Source organism: Scylla paramamosain, chromosome 3 (assembly GCF_035594125.1).
Source record: "Scylla paramamosain isolate STU-SP2022 chromosome 3, ASM3559412v1, whole genome shotgun sequence".
In the NCBI taxonomy this organism is placed as follows: Eukaryota; Metazoa; Arthropoda; class Malacostraca; order Decapoda; family Portunidae; genus Scylla; species Scylla paramamosain.
This window is the reverse complement of record NC_087153.1, coordinates 9,310,001-9,320,000: the sequence shown is the minus strand read 5'-3', so window position 1 is coordinate 9,320,000 and position 10,000 is coordinate 9,310,001. Positions and strand designations below refer to the sequence as shown.

The window sequence follows — 10,000 nt, the reverse complement described above, 5'->3', positions numbered from 1 at the left end:
TCTAAACTCGCAAATGCCAAGTTTACATTACTGAAGAATTGTTATGCTCTAGGATCGTAAATGTTGTATTATGTTGTTCTCGTGCTATCAGATTCTAGGCTCTCGTCATCAGTCTGCGTACGTTTCTGGTGTCAGAATAATTTTAACAGACTAGTGAAAGCTATTGTGATTTACAAAAGTTTAAAAAAATTTTTTTTTTAATGATTTTAGTGATAGTTTAACAAGAATTCTGCATCAGGAACTCCCTGCCTGCTTCTGTATTTCCTCCTGCCTTTGACTTGAACTGTTTTAAGAGAGGTTACAAAAACACTTATTCTCAAATTTTAGATAATCCTCTTGACTACACTCTTTGGGGACTGGCATCCTTAATAGACCTTTTATGTATAGAGCCTTTTTGTTGCCCTAAGTTAAAGTCCCCTCTTAGATAAAAGGAAAAACGAAAAAGGAGGCACAAAGCATCCTTGAGAACCTAAATAATAATCTTTGTGGCCTTTGAAAAGTTGTATTTATGAGACCCTGAAGTTTGAAGTCACCGTCAGCACTGCAAGACACACTACAATATCTAATCTCATCCTGCCTTACCTAACATGATGCAACACAGCCAATCACTTACGGAGAGCTCTTAAGGATGGAATGCTTGAGGGCGAAATCTACCAGGAGGGGAATGCTAAACGGCTCCATAATGCATTCCCCTATCTGATCCCCCCTTTCCCTCCTTCCCCGTACATCAAATGTCCCACACTCCCCCATGCATCCCCCCCCACCATTACACACACACACACACACACACACACACACACACACACACACCTGACGTAACACAACGCCTTTCTGTCGCCTTGTGGATGACTCACGGACTAGACACCCAACCCCACACACACACACACACGTAGATTAATTGCTGGTGACTATCAGTATGAAATAATTTTTGTATGATTATACTTTTCTCTGTCTGTCTGTCTGTCTGCCTGCCTGTCAGTCTGTCTGTTTGCCTGTTTGCCTGCCTTTTTATCTGTTTATCGACCTACTTCTCTGTATGTCTGTCTGTTTACCTGTCTGCGTCTGTATCATTCTCTGTACGAAAATATGTTTTTTCAATATGTCTGTTCGTATGCCACCCCCCCCTCTCTCTCTCTCTCTCTCTCTCTCTCTCTCTCTCTCTCTCTCTCTCTCTCTCTCTCTCTCTCTCTCTCAATAATTGCTTATCAGTATGAAACAAAACAAATCCTTACGATTCCACTCAGTCTAATAAGTCGCAGCAACTACATTAATCACTCACAGCGGCGGCCACCTCGATGCCAACCCTCAGCTACACTCTTCGCAATTAAGTATCCCACGTGATTATCTCTTTTGTATGAAATTAATTATATAGAACAGCCGATCTTTTTAAGATTTATTTATTCTTTTTTTCCTGGTAAGAGTAGATACAGACCGTCTAGTGATTAAAATTTTCAATGCGCCGTGACATTTAACAGCGCGCAGCATTATTTTTTTTTTAGGTGTTTTATACACAATACTACTGCACTGCTCTTGAACAATACATAATTTTATATAAACGATGCTGTTTCACTCATCTAGTTTCACTGCTATATAGTTTTTTTTCCCCATTAACACCTACGTAACTACATTTTTTTTCTTCTTTTAGGCATTGTTTTTCTTAGTACAGTATAATATACTATATACTATATATATATATATATATATATATATATATATATATATATATATATATATATATATATATATATATATATATATATATATATATATATATATATATATATATATATATATATATATATACATACATAGTGTGTGTGTATGTGTGTGTGTGTCCATGTAAATATTTTTTCCTTAAATCATCTACAACTTTTCTCCATTAGATACTTTCCTACACCCACAGTAGCAGAAAATACAAAATTAACCTTTTATTATGTAATTTGTTGTGTCCATGCAATTCCTTTTTTTTTTTTTTTTATCACCTACAACTTTTCTTCAGTTACATTCTTCGTTCCCATAATACAGTGCTGTTATTTTTCTCTACACACTACGCAATAATTTTTCTACTTTTCCATGCAAACAGTTCTTCCTTCAATATTACAAAACATTTCAGACACCTCTGCTCGTACTACAGTTTTCAAACCTCCTGTGACCTAGACAAGACAGAATGAATATGTTTTTCTCCCAGTTTCCTTTCAGTCACACACAATAGTACTTCCTGCTTGCTCCCGCTCCGTCCCATCCTCTTTTATCCCTTACGACCTCACCTGCACCTTCCATTTTATTCACATGCTCCTGCTGTGTCTGTATAAATCTTCCGAGAATCATGACTGCTCTATTTTACAGTCAAACGAGGTACAGCTACAAGTAAAAAGGAGTATACCGGGTGAAAACACACACCTAGTCTATCACATGTTGAAATCTAAGACTCCCTCCACCGTGCTACTACATTCTCGAGGTGACGGCACAGGAGTCCGTGTTTTAATAAGGCTACGTACACAAAGGCCTTGGCAGAAATACATGGTCCTCGCGTAAATCTGACAATAAAATTAGGACATAAACTCCTTACGGTCTGTATTCCGGCAGGCAGGTCCTTTTGGGTTCTCCTCCCCTCCTGCTCCTCGCCTTGCTGTACATTTGTAAACATGATCATATTCTCTCTTAGTTAAGGGGGAGTTTTTTATGTGCGTGCGTGAAGAATTCAAGTGTTTTGAAAGCCGCCGCTAAACTCTTATCCTTCCTTCACTGCAAATGGAGAAATCGTATGCCAAGAGTCAGGATGAAAGAGGACAGGACGGTACATAGCGGGTTTTCTTCAGTGCTGGCAAGAAACGCAAGCAACACCTCCAGTGGCAACCCGAGTGTGTGTGTGTGTGTGGGTGTGACGTGGGAGGCGTGCTACATACAGTTGCCTGATCATGTTTTATATTCTTGTGCTACAGCGCCGGTAGGAAATGTTGTTGGAAAAACTAATTTTGGAAGCGTAGATGCTTGTCCCCACGAGGCAGTCCCGGTTGAAGATACCACTGGATAGGAAGCATGTGGGGTATTCTTTCGGCCCACTCAGCGATAGCTTGAAAAAGAGGCTAGCTTCCTGCAGAACTCCAAACTCAGGTCACCGAGTTCACCACATGCAAACATTGACCACTCCGCCACCCGCCTCCCCTTGTGTGTGTGTGTGGGTAAAGTATGGTCGATAGTGTGTGTGTGTGTGTGTGTGTGTGTGTGTGTGTGTGTGTGTGTGTGTGTGTTGTGTGTGTGTGTGTGTGTGTGTGTGTGTGTGTGTGTGTCGGTCAGTGGTACCACAACAGTAACCACAGAAAGAAGAGCTAATCTAACCCACACATCAGGATTGCTCACCTACACAACGCACTCACGCAAGCACGCACCGCACGCACGCCCACGCCCCTCATTACACGAACGCCTGGCGAATGGACCCAACACCACCACCGCCACCACCACCACCACCACGCACCTGTCAACTGCATACTATTCATGACAAGTATCAACGCTACACCACAGCATTTGATTATTCCCACGCCCCACCACACTGTTACCCTCGCACATCACGACCATCCACTGCACTTAGGACCCCGCATCCGTCAACATATACCAGCACAATAAGACCCACGATCCCCAACCACCACACGTTATGCCTTCCTGGTCCCTTCTTCTTTTCTCCCATAGTACGACCTCCACACACCACACAAGACGACCACAGTTCCCACCACACACACCACACAAGACGAACACAGCTCCAACCACACACACACATACGATCCCTAGCCCCCTTCTTTCATACCACACGTACCACCAAGCAGTACGGCCATTCACCACATGACGAACCTCCACTCTCCAGCCACGCACCACACATGACGACTCCGAGTTCCTGACGCACATCACTAACTAGAAACACACACCACACGCCACAAACACAAACAACAACAGCACAAGCCAACAGCAGTCCAGCGCATTCCAGGCACACGTCAGCATATCCACTACAACAATAACAGCAACAATAATAACAATAACAACAACAACAAAGCCAGTAACTACAACAATTACACACGAGAGATAGCTAAACTAAACTAACAGTATCACCATCATCACCGCCACCATTATCACACACAGACACACACATAATACTTCCGCGAGAGTATGCGTCCCCTAAAGCAACAGCAGAACGCACTTTTCCCTGCCCTCCCTCCCTCTCACCCTCCCGCACTCCAACCAGACCCACCCCACCCAGCCAAGCCAACCCCACGCTATGCACTCACATATCCTACTGTCCTACACTTCACCGGCGGGCAACGACACCTTAATCTCGTCCCCCCACCCTTCCCGCTCCCTCTCTCCTTCCTTCCCTTACCCGTGCTTTCTCCCTCCTGCTTCCTTTTGCCAGTCTGTTGTTATGGCTTATGTATGTATCTCTCGCTTCCCGGTAGACTTAAAAATGCCACGTAGGAGTCGACACGGATCAGTGGACTCCCCTCCCATCCCATCCTCTTTCCTTCCGTTGAGTCTACTTCGCCAAGTCTTGTGGAGAAAACAAAGGTGAGTGGAAGCTGGGTGGTCGTGTTCCCGTCAATGTTGCGAATGTTCTGTGACTTAAATGTAGGTTGTAAGTTTTTGTGTGAGTTGTGAAGTGAATGGTTTGGTGTTGAGGTATCTCTCTCTCTCTCTCTCTCTCTCTCTCTCTCTCTCTCTCTCTCTCTCTCTCTCTCTCTCTCTCTCTCTCTCTCTCTCTCTCATACACTATACTATAAACTATACACTGCATGCTTATTATCTCTCTCTCTCTCTCTCTCTCTCTCTCTCTCTCTCTCTCTCTCTCTCTCTCTCTCTCTCTCTCTCTCTCTCTCTCGCATACACACACACACACACACACACATTGGCAAGCGCACCCACCACCACATTAGGTCTTTACGTAGAATCACCCTCCCTTGTGACCCTCATCCCTTCGTCCCCTTCGCACCACGATCGGGAGAGGGAGTGAGAGATGGCACGAGAGGAGAAAGGAGATCCACTGGTGTATGAAAGAAAAAAAAAACTTGTAAATTCCTGCTTATGAACCTTTTCCAGTGGACGTTAAATAAAAAGGCAGATATGGAGAGAAACGGTTAAGGCTGAATAGAAAGATTAGAGTTTAGATGGTACGTAAGCTGCTGCATCAGTATAGTTTTTACCGGAGCACTCATATCCACGGTACGAAAAGATGCACACAGGTAAGTTCTACTAATTGAAACTATGTAGATTCAGTTATGGAAAGGAGCCCAGTGGTTAGTTGGACTGCTAGTTACTGCACCTGCAAATTTTATTATCATTATTATTTTTTTTTTAGCTGTGCATTTATATTCAGGGTACGGAAAACACTACATGCAGGTAAATCCTATTAGTTCAAACCAGATGCGGTTAAGGAAAGAAGCCCAGATTAATTAGTTAGTTACAACATTTGCATGTTGTTAGAAGTCCATTAACATCCATCCACGGCACAACAAAAAAGATACATTCAATACCTAACAGTAAGAGACACAAAGGAGACAGTTACGCTGAGGATGGATGAAAATAATAGGCATGTTTTATACAGGAACTGCCACATGTAGGCTTCTTACAACTTCCCTTATGTTCTTATGGAAAACACTTCTCATCCAACACTTCACCCTACTTAATACAAGCGACGGTCGGTCTATCGTTACTGCCGCTACCACAAATGCTAAATGCCACTAAAATCTCAAGGGAAGTTGGAGAACAGTCTAATGAACCTACTCTTCTTCCACGAGTGTCAGCCGGATTTGCTGCGGTGTGGAGTAACGCTTTGGAGTAGCACTGTAGAGTGACCGCTGGAGTAACCCTGAAAAGTAACGACTTTCACTAGCCGCGCACTGCATACACTAACTAAAGCTTTGGTGATGCATACACAAACACACAAAGCAACGGCGGTCCTCCCATGCAACGGATATGGTGATTTATAACTGTCCAGAAAATAGGGCATCATACACTATACTATACACTATACAATGCATGCTCATTACCTCTCTCTCTCTCTCTCTCTCTCTCTCTCTCTCTCTCTCTCTCTCTCTCTCTCTCTCTCTCTCTCTCTCTCTCTCTCTCCGGATGCTGACCGCTCTACACCTTGCTATTTGTTTCAACGGCCGCTGGGAGAAGACATAGAAATGGGAAGCAATCTCAAGACCCAAGTCGGGTAGGGATTCGAAGCTTCCTTTCCCCTCGTGCCCCACGGCTGATGAAGGGCCGGCCTGCCTCGCTCCCACACTCCCTCCCTCCCTTCTTTACCCGCCGGCAGCCTCAGATAAGCTTCGGGTTCGTCTCAGAAAACACACGGAACAAAGGAAGGAGATGCAACAGGCGCCAGTGAATCAAGTGAGGTACGGAAGGGAGTTTATGGATTTACTCATGTTTCCTGCTGGTGTTAATTAGTGTTGTTAGTGCTCATTCCCTCGTCGTAGTGGTTTTGCCTGTGCTCTCTCTCTCTCTCTCTCTCTCTCTCTCTCTCTCTCTCTCTCTCTCTCTCTCTCTACTTGGGTATTGACAAGCTACATTCCTTACGTTAATTACAATCCCGTGTGTCTATATGTGTGTCGTCTTTCTCTGGGCCTGAGGGAATCATTCATACCGTCTCTCCTTTCCTTGTGTTTCCCCCGCTTCTTGTCCCCCCCATCATCCATCCATCCATCCATCCATCTCCTCTCGCTCTCTCTCTCTAGCTCTCTGCCTCTCCTCTCCCGTCACCATAGCAACGCGTGCCCTCCAACCCTGGTGAACAAAGCGGCTTCAGTCCTTCAGGCCGGTGCAGCTTTGTCAGGCTGTTTCCCCTCGTCAATATATATTTACATCCTACGTACCTATTTAGCAGTTTGCTTACCTACCTTCAGTCTTCCTTTGTTTCCCTCCAGACCCCGTGCTTGTGTTTCCTCTTCCTCCTCCTCCTCCTTCTCTTCCTCCTCGCCCCCTCTGCGCAGACTCCCGCCTCCCCCCCGAACGTTCCTGAGAGTCGTACCCTTACCTTCCTGCCGGGACTCTTGCCTTCCTGTGTCCCCTTACCTGCCTCCTTATCCCGCTGCCTTGCCTCGTACCCTTCCTACTGTCACGTTGCACATAACATACACCTACATACATACAGTGTGCGTGTGTTTAAGTGTGTGTGTGTGTGTGTGTGTGTGTGTGTGTGTGTGTGTGTGTGTGTGTGTGTGTGTGTGTGTGTGTGTGTGTGTGTGTGTGTGTGTGTGTGTGTGTGTGTGTGTGTGTGTGTGTGTGTGTGTGCAGGTTAGATCTACACAACTATTAATAAATGACGATTTTCTAATGCATTTTTGCCACCAAAATAACATGTTTTATCGTAACTTTATCTCCACTTATCAGATTTGATCCCCATGTCTCCTGCAGTAAGGGCTGGTTGGTGCCCGCAGAAGAGGTTGACTGTCTCAATACTGATACTATACTCAGTTATGGGACACGATTACACTAAGTTCGATGAAGATTACGACGGAGAGAGAGAGAGAGAGAGAGAGAGAGAGAGAGAGAGAGAGAGAGAGAGAGAGAGAGAGAGAGAGAGAGAGAGAGAGAGAGATGTAACTTTCAAGCACTCGTTTCAAGTAAAGGAGAAGAGCATTCTCGTCTGTACCATAATACTACCACACAAGTTTTGTCAGATGAAAAGGAAAAAGAAGAAGAAAAAGAGAAGAAAAACAAGTAAGCAGTAAAGAATAAAAAAAAGAGAATGAAAGGAAACAAAAAATATTTAAAAAAAATACACGTGATCAGTAAAGAATAGAGAAAATAAAAAAGAAAAAGTAGGAAAAAAAAAAACCAGAAGTGGACAATAATGAAAACAAAGCCATAAATCAAATCAGGAAGCGCCGTTAAGAAGACAGAACCTCCAATAAACAGCCCAACACAGCATGAATTTCCGGACGAGGCTAGCCTAACTCAAGCCGCCTCGAGAAAAAAAGGAAAAAAAAATACAGATGAAGAAGTAAAGAATAGCGCTTAAAATCATATCATGGAGTGCCGTTATAAAGAGAGGACATCTGCGGACCCACAGCGCAAGTTTTCGGGGCGGAGCTTGCTTAACTCGGCCTCGAGGAAAAGAAAACGTTGATGCGAGGCACGAAAGACTGTAGCGGCAAAAACAGAGGGCGGGGTCGAAAGCAACTCAAAGAACGAAGTGAGGCTGCAAGTTCCTTTCAAAACCAGGGAAAAGACACTCGATTTCCCAGGAGAGAGTGAGGGAAGGAGAGGGAGAGAGTGAGGGAGTGAGGTGTTGCCTTCAGACATCATGTTCTCGTGTTCTTAGACTACTCAGACCTTCAAGAGGAACATTTTTCAAAAGCTGCAGAGGTTATTAGTCCGATTCTTTTTTTTTTTTCTTAATGACGACACAACGATAAAGATTTCTCGTTCATCTGCCAATGGAAAAATGAAAAAGCCTTTGATAAATCCGATTAACTTCCACTAGAGGCTACTGAAAGTTGTCCAGATGAGACGGGCAAACGTTCCAAGATACATTCCTTGGCGCAGCACCTTGAGCTGAGGAAATCCTGTCATCTGTACGCTGGCTGGTGTGTGGCTTGCATTAAAAGCGTGGTAATGATGGTTCGAACCCCGCCAGTGGTAATTATTCGGGATTGGATGCAATACGGGTTAATCCATAGAGAAGGAAGGTAAGGATAGAGAAACATTGAGATGGAGAGATGAAGCGACAGAGACAGGGACAGGTAGAGGGGACAGAAGGATTGTGGAACAAAGCGACAGAGGAACAGAGAGGACAGAGGACAGAAAAATGGTGGCAAAAAGACAGAATGGCAGAGAAAGCGAGACATAGGATAGAGAAGACAGAGACAGGAAGACAAAGACCAAGAAACAGAAACAGAGGGACAGATAAAAGGAGCAACAGAAAACACAAGAACAGAAGAACAGGACGGAAGGAAGGGAAGACAGAAAAAAAACAGAGAAAGAAATAGACAGACAGAGCAACAGATAACACAAGAACAGAAACACAGGGAAAAAAGGGACGGAGAGAAAGATAAACATAGAAACAGACGGACAAACAGGAGCCCCCCCAAAAAATATACAAGAACAGGACAGAAAAACATACGAACAAAACAGACAGACTAGTGCAGGGACAGGAGGGGGTTGGAGGGGGCGGCGGAGAGTATAAGATGGCCCTCACAGAATCACCCCATTACGGGCGTTCCCTTTATTTGCTGAACGAAAGATGAAACTAATCTGGAATCCTGGTGAATATAGCGCCAACGTGCAGGAGGGAGGGACTGCTGCCTTCCTTGCCTTGTTGTAGGTGGCGAGACGCGGCGGGGACCTGAAGGGGTGTTATCAGGGACAAGGGAATGCGAGTGGGGATCCGGCATGATGTCTTAAGGGATGTTTTAGGGATCAAGGTGAGGGACTTTCAAGGTTACGCATGAGGAAGTGGCGGAAATCGATTCTTAAGGGATGTTTTAGCGGTCAAGGTGAGGGACTTTAAAGGTTACGGATGAGAAGGCGACGGGAATGGTGTCTACGTGGTGTTTCAGGGGACATGATTTTTTTTTTTTTTTTTCAAAGTTCTGGGGTGACGAGGTGACAAAGCACAGGTCCTTAGAATTGACTAGGTGGAAACTCAGGGGTTCTGGATGCCGAGGGGAAAAACTTGAGGGTTGTGGGATGACGAGGGGACAATGTACAGGTCCTTAGGAGTTGTAAGTGGCGAGAGAATCTTAAGCACTGCAGGTAATAAAGTGACGAGACGCGGGTCTTGAAAGTTATTAAGAGCGACGAACCGGTGAATTTTGAGGGTTATTACGGGAGGTAAAGCGGATTTTTCCTAATAATTACTGAAGAGAAGGTTAGGTGACCCGCGAGAGCCTTTGTCTAGTGGCACGGGCGAAGCGGCCGGGGTGGGTGAGGAGGAGGAGGAGGAGGAGGAGGAGGCGAGGCGGGAGAAGGCGCCATGTTCCGTCAGGAGGGCGAGGCGAGGGACAGT

The 10,000-nt window shown here is 44.9% G+C and overlaps 1 protein-coding gene across 4 annotated transcripts in view; it reads right to left on the bottom strand.

The window, feature by feature from the left end:
* Positions 1 to 10,000, bottom strand: part of LOC135090045 (circadian locomoter output cycles protein kaput-like) — a 178,270-nt gene that overhangs the window by 77,413 nt on the left and 90,857 nt on the right. The window contains exon 1 of one of the 4 annotated variants that reach the window (XM_063986285.1): positions 1 to 175. This exon is cut by the window's left edge and continues 817 nt beyond it. The exons of 2 other annotated variants lie outside the window; for them this stretch is intronic. The gene's annotated coding sequence lies outside the window, so the exon portion shown is untranslated. Of the gene's footprint in view, positions 176 to 10,000 lie in introns of those variants that run through there. One more of the 4 variants, XM_063986296.1, reaches the window with a different exon arrangement.